A 12131-nucleotide genomic window follows, 5' to 3' on the forward strand; every position below is an offset into this window, starting at 1 on the left:
CGGTCGACCGATTTTGTAGCATTGACGTACCGAAATGTCCAGGTCAGCATTCCCTGGAAATCAATCGGGAGCTCTAATATCATTCGCTGGTGACTTCATGTGGCCTGTAGGCTCGGCGGTCTCCACGTAAGAGTCTAAGATGGGCAAGTGAACTCATTAAGTGACAAAACTAGACTCGGTGTGCAACGGTGTCCCATATCAAAGGAAACATCTAAATACTATATTAAGTTAACGATTCACAGCACTAGTCGTAGGAGTCAGCACTAGTCGTAGTCGATGAACAGCACTAGCACGTGTCACCAGTCGTACCCGCTTATCTATCCACGCTCGTCTGGCTCTTTCGGGAAAATTATGATTAAATCCACACATGTCATCACGGTTCACTGACTGCAGCTATACGCAGAGAAATGCTATCGCATTTAGAACCTGTAAAGGAAAGAAAACCACGTGACACGGATCGGCCAGCTCGGAGAAAACATCGACGCACGCTTTCACTTCGACGGCTATACCCTGCAGACTCGTGCGATCTTGTGCGCGACAGCGGCGGCTCGAATGGTTTTCCCTGGCACGTCCATAAGACGTCTCTCGCGGTGCGTCGTTTGTGCTTTTGTTCCTTGAAGTGTGTGCACGTATACTAAGAACCCAGGAGAGAGATCCGTTACGGTAACACTTCCCCGAGTGAAACCACCTTGACGGCTAGCTAAGCCTTGCAGACTGGGTCCAAGAAAAATCCACGAGAAACAAATAAGTAAAAGATGAAGAAAAAGCGGAGAGCTAGCGCCCTCGAAGCGTGACGCGGCGTGCTTATACGTGCCCGACTGCTTCGGAGGGATAGTCAGTTTCGCTGGCATCAAGGAGAAATGCACTGTATACGTTGTCTAACGGGCACATTCGACGGGTCGTTTTCAAGAGTCACGTTAAGGCAGCAACTAAGCTCAAGTCCTAGCATAAGAGGCTTTCAATGGCGACAATGAAGCCAGATGATCGCTAATATACCTCCAATTATAGTTAGTTAAAACAGCTAGCTGTCTTTAAATATTTTGTCTGGAAAAACCAGAGCGCGCTTTTGAACGACCGGTCGAACGTAAGCCACAGATAACAGCGGGCAGAAGCGTGAAAACTACGATCAGCGTGCGCCCGTCGGTGTTGCAAATCATGCGCACTAACGATTGCACGTGTCTTAGTTTTGCGGTCCGCCTGTAAACGTGTATACACTGTTATCACAGTAACAGTACAGAGAATAGAAGTCGTAGGCATGTGAGTTTCCGATACGGAGGTACGTTATTATACTGCCTTGACTTGATTTTGCCAAAATTATTTTTCGTTTAGAATGCGTGATAAGTTCGTTACTGGTAGAAATTTATTATTTCGATAACGTCCTGCGTGTAGCGTCGTTCGTCAGTCATGTTGGATTGCCTTGATTTACGACCTTAATCTGTTGCATTGCTATGGCCTCGCAAATTGCGCTTATATGCACTGTATATTAACTAGTGCCCGAATGCTAACTGCATATAGAGTCAAGCAGACTTATATTTGTGTTCCCAATTTTGTAACAGAAGCAACAGAACTCGAACTAAAGAGTCCGGTAATTTAACTTCTAAACATGGACGCTTTCTAACCATTGTCTAATGTGATGGTTATACACGGATTCAAATAAGCGCGGTTTGTAACTGCTTATTACACATATGCACACGCGTACACTGCGCGGCAGAAAGTCAACGAATGAAAAAAAAAAGTAAAGAAGAGTTGACGCTTTCTCACACGCACTTTCGAACCGCACACTCGAGCATAGAATCACACAACACGGGCGTGCACACGCGCACACGCGCACACACACACACACACGCACACACACACACACACACAACACACACACACACAACACACACACACACACACACACACACACACACACACACACACACACACACACACACACACACACACACACACCACACACACACACACCACACACACACACACACACAACCGTCGCGCGTGCGCGCGACGGTTGTGTGTGTGCTTGTATATGCCACGCCATCTTATATGACATGCGGTATATGCGGGTCATATTGCCACACCATTCTATCATTAATGTTGCTCATGCATACCTTGTCTTGCATTCTTGGCAAAGCTATTCCTCGGAATTTTGAGAATGGCTATCCACAAACAAATGTCATGAAACAAGACAACCACAAGACAACCACAGCTTCCAGTTAATTTTGTGCTTCAATGCATAAAACGACGTTTTGTTAAGGAACTAACTGGAACGCCAATGCATTTCTCCGCAAAGTTCGGGAATTAATATCTCGAAACTAGTGTCATCCCCAGAATTTGTTCCAAGTGGATCCGCCTTGCGAACTCCACGGCTACAATTTGTAAATTGCAATATGGGCCATCAGGTAATTCGTTCAAACTTAGTGGATTTTTGTTAATTATTCGATTATGCATTTCAACTTCTTGTGCAAGTAATGTCCGCCTCTTCGAGTAAACAAGCTCATGAACTAGAATGGGGCTATCTGCCACAAGCAACCTTTAAGAATTTTTGAAAGTGCTCGCTGAGACACCCTGTATATTGTGTCCCACTGTTTCCGTGACGCCCGCCGGGGTGGTGGCTCAGTCAGCTAAGGCGTTGCGCTGCTGAGCACGAGGTAGCGGGATCGAATCCCGGCCGTGGCGGCCGCATTTCGGTGGAGGCGAAATGCAAAAACGCCCGTGTGCTTGCGTTGTAGTGCACGTTAAAGAACCTCAGGTGGTCAAAATTAAACCGGAGCCCTCCACTACGGCGTGCATCATAATCATAAGTGGTTTTGGCACGTAAAACCCCAGAAAGAAAAAGAAGACTTTGTCCCTGTGACGGGGTGCTCTTCTTTTTATGTCATGTTCCCTACTTGCTCAATGCTTCATATAGGTGCCTGGAAGGTTTGATAAATAAATAAATAAATATTCTGAAAACAACTTCTCGCTAACAAATCATCACTCCCCGGGCGCGAATCTGGCGGTACTGCTGTTCATTCAGTTAATGAAGCGTCCACTTCAGTGAAACAGTCTATACGCTCGACATCGTAAAACTGTGTTTCAATTTTGTCTTTTCCGTAGCCCGTAGTTCGTTCTCGCCCCAGAAACAAAGGCATAAGCGAGCACGTCCCCGACGCCTGCTGATCACAGACATTCACGCCGTCGCTGCATGCAGCCATAAGTCTTTGAAAAACGTGCTTCCCGGCATGGGCAGAAAGCGCCGCTCCGAAGCGTGCGAGCGGGGCAAAAAGCGAACTCCTTTGCACGCCGTTCCCGCCCCACCGGCCGCTTGATGGAGATTGAAACATCCATTTTCAACGTCACGATAAGGACGTGACGTTCACGTCTCAATCTCGAGGCGGTGGCTGTAACACATCTACATAGTCTACCGCACGACGGCGTTGGCATACAAAAAAGCGCGAGACTACATAGCGACGTATATAAGCGCACCTCCAATTTCTTTTTTTTCGCACCACGAACCGTGCCTTCATTTTTTTTTCTTTCGCCAAAGCGGGCTCAGAACATAAAGGAAGAATACGGTGTGCACACTGAACCAATTCCTGCGCGCGCGGATCCTATTTTTAACACCGCGACGAAGAGCACCGAACAACATGCGTGCCTAAGGGTGAAGCCACCTTTCCGGCCCCGATGTTCCCCGCTTCCACGGCATGTTCGAAAGCGTTCAGCGAAGGTCACTAGGAAAGTACTACGCGCTTGGTAGGTGAAAGCGCGAGAAAAAAAAAACAAAGAAAAGAACTTGTCAAGTCGCGAGCATCGGTGTTAACACGCGTCGCAGAGGTAAGGAAAGATGGATCGCACCCGCCTATCGTCGAGGCAACCGCATGTATACTCAGACGCCTTCGTCGGTTCGGTCACGTTTTTTTCGAGAACAACGCGATCGCCTTCTCCTCCGCCACACCGGCCGCACTGGGAAGGCTCCTACTCCCCGTATGGCGCCTTGCGTATTTACAGAACGTACTATATACCACCACGAACGATGCGAACTTTTCCTCGCTTCGCAAAGGTGAGCGTGCCAGAAGTGAAAGTCCGGCGTTTATACTACAGTGCGTGCATGTATGTACGCGGTGGCTTTACAGTTTTGCTTCGAACGACCACCACAGCGTGGCTCCTCTTTCGTCAGCTTCGTGAGAAATGTGCCGAACGCATCGCACCTACACATACGCGGACGAAGCCTTTCTTTCTTTATTTTTTTTTTTCGTTCGTTCGCATCCTCTTCCGTATATGCCTAAGGACTCGCCTTGTACGTGCACACACTGTAGTAGCGCCGTTTCGTCGTTGTCCTTGTATGTATACCTCGTGCTCGTGGTATTTACGCTGAGCTGCTCACCGGGAACGCGCTTCCTGGTCCCCCCCCCCCCCCCCCCCCCCCCACCCTGGCCCCCGGTATACGTCCTGTGACGAACGTACCACACGAAACTTGTATTTGCTCGACGACGCCGAGGGAAGAAAATGGAAGAGGCGATTCTTTTCCTGCCGTTTTTTTTTCTTTATTTTTTTTCACAGAGTGTAAGGACAACCGCAAGACCGAATTGACGCGGCGAAGTATTCACGCTACGCTGTACAGCCACCGACAATCAAATTTAGAAATGAGAAAAAAAAAAAAAAGAACGGACGACAAAGAGCATAAAAAGAGTGTAAGTGTGCTCACTATTCTCGTACGCACCGACACTCAGCTGTTCACGCGTACACAAACGAGACTGCAATGACTGGTTCAAATAGTTAAGTTTCTTTCTGCGTGCTAGCGTAGTGTACTAACGCAAGCGCGTATAGTAAGTAGCCAGTCCTTAAACATTTTCCGGCAGGCTCCAGAAACAAAATAAAAAATAAAAAATAAAAAAAGATCAAGAGGGAAAAGGCAAGGGTATAGAAGTGTGGAAACAGGCTGATGAGTACACGTCTATACTGGCTCGCAATCGAAGATTCCTTCGGTATTTTCTTATCTCTTAGCCCTCTCCCTTGTTCGTTCACTCGGAGTCTGGGAGATGCGAGGAGAAGCAGTACATGGCAAAATACATATAGACTCAGACCCGCCGCTTCATCGCTATGTGGGTTCACTTGTTCCTTGTACAGGGAGTGTATTTAAGGGAACCTCTACGGCGTCCGCGCATCGCGCACTGCGGGCCGACGCTTTTGTAAGTTCTGTTATACGTGCACGGCCAGAGAAGTGTACACGTCTTCTGCGGGGGAGATGACGCAGGCGAACAACTCAGTAGCCGGTTGTATACAAGGAACACGGACTCGCGTACCGGTTCCGCGTGTGGAGACAGAGAGCTCGTGTTCGTAGTCGTCGAGAAGGTTACGTCGGCGCAGTTCCTGCAGTTCCTTCGAAAGGGCGAGGTTCGTAAATATATCGTGTAGTAAACGACAAGGCGAGGAAGGTCTCTCGCAGAAGCGGAGTTCGTGCGATCGTTCCGGCATACGAACGTCCCTTGCAATTAAGGCAAGACAAAAGGGATTACAGGAAGATGGCGAGACTTTTGTCGACGGTGTGAACCGAGCTGAGTCTAGCAGGTAAAGTACGTTGAGTTCCCTGTACGCTTTCTTTGATTCCGACTATAATGGTTCCTACAAAACTCACTCGACGGAGCTCTGACGGGATCTCCACGCATGCAGTGGCGGATCCAAAGGGGGGGGGGGGGGGGGATAGAGAGAGAGAGAGAGGGCGAGAGTGGTTGGGCAATCGCCCGCCCCCGAGCCACCAACCCCAATTTTGCCCTTTAAGGGAGTAGAAGGTCGTTTAAATAAGCGGGGCAGCTAGATGCTGCAGATACTGCAGGACCACCCTACCTGTGAGTGTTGCCAGTGCCGAAAGGTGTTTCTCTGCTCTGCGCCGTTTGAAGACTTGGATGCGTTTTCAAATGAGCGAAGGGCGCTTGACTGGACTGGCATTGTTTACATACCCATAGGGACATTGCTATTGACACGACAAAAGTAATTCAGCGGTTCGCACCAAAGATAGCGGATAACGGAGGTTAGAGTTTGTGATCTAAGTAGCTCGCATAGGTTGGGTCTTTGCAAGGTCAATCGCAATTGGACATCTTTGTACTTGTGTAAATATTGTCTTTCCATTGTATACGTGTTGCTTTTCGATTCTTTTGTTTTCGTTGGTAAAGATTGTCGCCTGTGCCGATGTAGTTGTACAGGTATGTTTATCTTTAGTAGACGTTATTGTAGTAGTTTTGCTTTTCTCTACATATCTGTATAATATCTGAATTTTGTTCTCCCAGAGTTTACTTTTTGCCCATGATTCATGAGGGCTATAACGCTATACCGCGGTGTCACACGACCACTTTTGATTGCTTTCAAGCCCGATCCGGATCGAAATCCTCGATTGCGACTGGCTCCCTCACGCAGCTTGCGCGAAGCAGTCAACCAGACCGAAAAATTCGATCCGGATCGGGCTTGATCGCGATCAAAAGTGCGCCGTGTGACACCCGTATTACTCTACTTTCCTATAATCGCCAACGATACACTCATGCCTCCTCTCACGAAGTTGGCCCTGATGTGCTCAAGCACGCTCTGAAGAAGGTGATTCAGAAGGCTATCTTTATCGAGGTCAGCCTGCAATCCGACTGCTGTACGAGATAAGTGGCATCGCGACACTGAAGCCTACGAAGCTGGCTTTGTGGTTTACTCATACTTGCATGCTGTTATGTTTCTTCCCTCTCTTCTGTATAGGTTTGAAACAGAAGTACTGATAAAACTACTGATAATAACGAACGACTGAATGGAGCGTGATAGACGCAGAGGTAAAGATAGAAAGACGGCTGTATTTCATTATCAGTAAACGCCTGTAGCTGATTAATTATTTCAGATCTAGAATAATAGTTTCGGCCAGTCACATAATAAGCAGGGCAGATGACCGTTGTTAACATTAGAATAATAGAATGGATGTCAGGGGAAGGAAACCGTAATCAAGGGTGACCTAAGATTAAATGGAATGATATAAGCTTAGGAAATTTCAAGGTCTAGATTGGGTCCAACTGACGTATTACAGGGGAGATGTAACTTTCACGAATTGTATTTAATAGTCAATGGCAACTTAGGAATTACAAAGCAAATCCAGTCAATTATGTTCATTCATTTTCGTGACGTCACGGCGAAGGAGAAGTATTTGCAAATTCAATATGGCGCCGTTTGCGACGATGATGCAGAGATCGCCGCAGAGAGTCTTGTTATTTTTGTGTCCACTAAGCTGCGTTACTTCACACAGTTGTTCGAATGTACTTAAGTTTCAGTCTTAGAAGTTTAAAATAATAAAATAATAATAAAAAACTAAGCAAGTGTTTCACGTTGGTAAAACGGGAAGGCGAAAGCCTGCCAGCTGTGAAAGTAGACGACGAACGCGGGAGCAGCGGCACGAGCGCGAGGGGCCGTATGGGAACGCTGGCATGGTCAGCGGCATCGGAACCAGCTGTGGAAGAAGACGACGAACGCGCGAACATTGTCACGAGCGCGTCTCTGTGGACACGAGACGTGTGCAATCAGGCACGCACTAGGCACACATTTAGTAAGCCACAACCGCGGAGCCGCCGTCAAAGCCGGCAAAAAAAAAAAAAAAAAAAATGAGGCAGCCGTCGCTTCAGCGAAGCGTATTCGACTCGCTCCGCGGAGGCCAGGGTTCGATTCCCACCCAGACCGAAATTTACCAAATTTTATTTTCAAAGCCACTATGTTACTTTCTTTACCGGAACCTCCCTGAGAAATCTGACGTCAATCCAAGCATTTTTAGACGTGTTTTTACTCTTTGCGGCGTCGGCAATTTATCGTTACGGCGCAGTTTCGCCAAGGTCACGGTAAGGTCACCGCCAAGCGCACCGCCAACATAGACACAAGGCTTCCGCCTTAAAACGTTAAGTGCCTCAAATCGGCTGGCCAACGTTTCGACAGGAGGAGAAACGTTGGCCAGCCGAGCTGAGGCATTTGATCTTATTTTATTCTTTTCAACTTGCACTGCGGGTCTCCACCGTTGGTTCACGTCATGCCACTTCATGTATTAAAATGTTTGCAAGATACTCTGAACTGCGGTCGAGTATATATCGTAAAACTGGACGTTGCACTAACGACCCATTAAGGGAGCACAGCATTATCGATGAAAAATGGAACAGGTTCGCACTTACTGTTTCATTGTGCTTCGTGTGGCGGCGTCCCGCAGTTTGGGGATTGCTCGCACGCGAATTGCTGGAAGCATTTTACACAAAGAAAAATGGTGATACGTGTGTCACTGTCCCGTCGGTCTCATTGCACAATAACGAGTACCATTTTTTAGATTCACTATGGTGATTTGTAAATTTGTGTGTGTGTGTGTGTGTGGGGGGGGGGGGGGGGGGGGAGGTCCTGAGGGCATTTCTGGTCAGTTTGCACGGAGATGATGTTTTCTGTTCTTTTTTTATACACGTGTAGCGCACTTGATGGCTTTGCGCATGTCAATCCTGTTTGTATAATATATGGGCGCTTCTGTGCAATAAACACAGTTGCAAGTTGGCGCTCTTTCTGTCCCTTCTTATTTCCGCATTTCAATCATTTTATAGGCAAGAGTCGGATGTCCCAGCTTAATTTGTTGTCCCAGCAATAAAGAAAGGTATGAGTAAGTAACGTCTTCGAAGAAAGAAAGAAAAAATGCATCTTTCAAGGGCAAAATAAAATATTTCAGATAACAACACTGCTATGAGTAAGCTAGTGGCTAAACATTCGTTTCGTGCGCAGCCAAATAAATGTCACAACAAAAAGCAAAACAACACGTGACCCGGACGTGATTCGAACACGCAACCTTCTGATCTGGAGTCAGACGCGCTACCGTTGCGCCACCGAGTCGGTTGTCTCCCACCACGTCTAAATGTGTACAGAAGTTAGAGCGTATCTTATCGTAGTACAGCTGCAACTGCATCCTGTCGCTATGAGCTAATCGCGGTGATACAGCTCCGGGCACTCATATCAACTGGCATTGGAAAATTGTTTTCATCATGTATCCAAGCTCCAGTAATAATACGATTAGCAGTATTAGCACACTAACCCCACTTTGATGTTCTGCTATCAAACGGCTATCGCGTGACTCTTAAAAAAAATCTTGGATGTTAGTGTTCGAACCCGTTCCCCTCAGCTCAGCAGCACGCTGCTGTAATCATCAGACCACGCTGACAGGTCTAGAAATCCCGCAGAACACTTGAAGCAGCTTCAATAGAGCAAGCAGTGCTGCCACCCTTGAGGGAATGTCCCCTATGTCCAGGGATTTTAGGCCTTGTTTAGAAAAAGAAAATGTAAATCTAGAGAAAGATTTGTGCTAAGATGCATATGAAATAAAAGCTCGGAGACTTGAGACACTGTGACGCCGCGGTGACAGATCAGTAGAAGTGCTGACTTGACGGCGTGGTTTGATTTCAGTCAGTACAAATTACCTTCGCGTTACTGCATATCTGCCAACATTTACGATTTTATCGTAAAATGCCTGATCTTTAGGGATTGCTTACGATTGTCGCGCTGTCACCAATAATTTCACGATTGTTTCGTTTGCGTCTATAGTTGACTGTTGAGGGCAAAACCGATTACAAGAGAGCGCAAATACAGTCGCAGGCCAGTGTTTCAGAGCCTGGTTGTTTCTGACCTGGTCATCATTCGGACCTAACCGCAACAGTGACACCATGCAAATTATAGATACCTATAAGTATTACGGCAACCAAAATTTCGGCTTCCGTTACGTGAATATTTCATGTATAATCGTCATTATGCTACATTATCTGTCTTTTATTACACATTTAGGAGACAGGAAGACGGCGGGATAGATCAGAAAGCAAACGGGGCTAGCCGATATTCTTGTCGATATGGAGAGGAATAAATGAATCTAGACAGGCCACGTCACGCGCAAGACAGTTAACCAGTGGACCATTAGAGTTGCAGATGGGTGTCAAGGGAATGGAAGCGCAGTCGAGGACGGCAGAAAATTAGGTGGGGTGGTGAAATTGGGAAATGTGCAGGCGCAAGTTGGGAATCAGCTAGCGCAAGGCAGGTGCTATTGGAGACCGCTGGGAGAGGTCTTCGTCCTGCAGTGGATGTACATAAAAATAGCCTGGTGATGATGACACCATAACGGTCGACTGCCATTGAAACCAACTCATTCGGTGTGTTAGCAATCAGTCATTCCCGACAAATGACTCTATGAATATTACGAGACGTGTCGACAACACATTACCACTTAAATATGTACACAAGCACAACGCGCGTTGACTTTACACGTCCTGCGCGCTGTGTAGTACTATACATTTATCAACCGAGGACAAGATCTATGTCTATGATGAATAAATAGTTGAATATAAACAGATTTGCAAACATACATAAAGGGTATCGATAAGTGTGTTTAGAAAAAGCTTATTTCGACTAAAGACGATAGGAACACTGAGTCACAAGTTGACGGCACAATTCCACTAGGACGATAACATACACAAAGTACGGAGCACTGTATACAGGGCGCGTTTTCGTAGAAATGTCCGAGTCCACATTCATTAACATATAACCACATAGACCCGCGGAAACGCACAGTATCGATTGTAAGAGAACTTTATTACGACAAAAACATTCTTGAAAATACATGTGTACTTGGCTTCGTGTACAAGAAAACATTCAAACACCAATGACCTCTGGCACATACATAATCAACACACGTTATGAAAAAGGCAAAACACGCAAGGGTTACGTACAATTCTGGCAAGTGATCTGGCCTGCCAGAAAAAAATCACAGCATATCCACGGGGTGAATGATGATGAGTGGGCGAAGCTCCGGAGGGAATCATCGGATCTCCCGCTTAAGGGGACGCTAGCACAAACGCGTTAGAAACGTGCAGTACTCTCTAGTAAAGGGGAGCGGCCACAGCGTCTTACGCAGCCATTTACACATGCCGGAACGTGCACCGCGTTTGCCGACGCCATCACATGACTGCTGAGAGAGTATACCCCCCGTATTCATAAACGCTCCTCGACTTGAACTTGACTTGCCACCGCTTTGGGCAGCACGTTCGAAACGCGTTGAAGGTAAGGCGGAGAGGCCACAGCGTCTTACATGAGTTTCTTACACGGGCCGTAACGCGCTAGCACAAACGCGTTAGAAACGCGCTAGAAACGCGGCCTTTCGTTAATGTTGGGTATTTATTGCCATCGTGGTGCGTGTGTCCATGTCCGCTTCGTGGCGTAGTGGGCTAACGCCGCGCGCTCGGAAGCGAGGGGTCCCTGGTTCGATTCCGCGCTACGGACACAACTTCGGAAATGTTTTTCTCACTTTTCTCAGACTGGTTACACACTACTACTACGACGACGACGACGGGGACGAACGGGTGCCGCTATAAGAAGCTTCGCCCCCCCCCAAAAAAAAATTCCGAAGTTGTGTCCGTAGCGCGGAATCGAACCAGGGACCCCTCGCTTCCGAGCGCGCGGCGTTAGCCCACTACGCCACGAAGCGGACATGGACACACGCACCACGATGGCAATAAATACCCAACATTAACGAAAGGCCGCGTTTCTAGCGCGTTTCTAACGCGTTTGTGCTAGCGCGTTACGGCCCGTGTAAGAAACTCATGTAAGACGCTGTGGCCTCTCCGCCTTACCTTCAACGCGTTTCGAACGTGCTGCCCAAAGCGGTGGCAAGTCAAGTTCAAGTCGAGGAGCGTTTATGAATGCGGGGGGTATACACTCTCGGCAGTCATGTGATGGCGTCGGCAAACGCGGTGCACGTTCCGGCATGTGTAAATGGCTGCGTAAGACGCTGTGGCCGCTCCCCCTTACTAGAGAGTACTGCACGTTTCTAACGCGTTTGTGCTAGCGTCCCCTTAAGCGGGAGATCCGATGATTCCCTCCGGAGCTTCGCCCACTCATCATCATTCACCCCGTGGATATGCTATGATTTTTTTCTCATTTTTCTCAGACTAGTTACACACTACTGGTTACACACTACTACTACGACGACGGGGACGAACGGGTGCCGCTATAAGGAGCTTCGCCCCTAATTAGGGTGTTTATACGGTAACAACAGTGCATTTATGCGCCCATTCTGGAGCTTGTCGATAATCTCAAGACGCTTCTACATGTACACCAAAAGCGAAGTTTGC

The 12131-nt window shown here is 47.5% G+C and overlaps 1 non-coding gene across 1 annotated transcript; it reads right to left on the minus strand.

Annotated features, from left to right (window-relative positions):
* Window positions 1-8781: 8781 nt before the first annotated feature.
* On the minus strand, window positions 8782-8853 carry Trnaw-cca (transfer RNA tryptophan (anticodon CCA)). Its single transcript has one exon. It is a non-coding gene; the product is annotated as a tRNA-Trp (tRNA).
* Window positions 8854-12131: the final 3278 nt, after the last annotated feature.

This window comes from Dermacentor silvarum, chromosome 8 (genome assembly GCF_013339745.2).
Source record: "Dermacentor silvarum isolate Dsil-2018 chromosome 8, BIME_Dsil_1.4, whole genome shotgun sequence".
Classification (NCBI taxonomy): Eukaryota; Metazoa; Arthropoda; class Arachnida; order Ixodida; family Ixodidae; genus Dermacentor; species Dermacentor silvarum.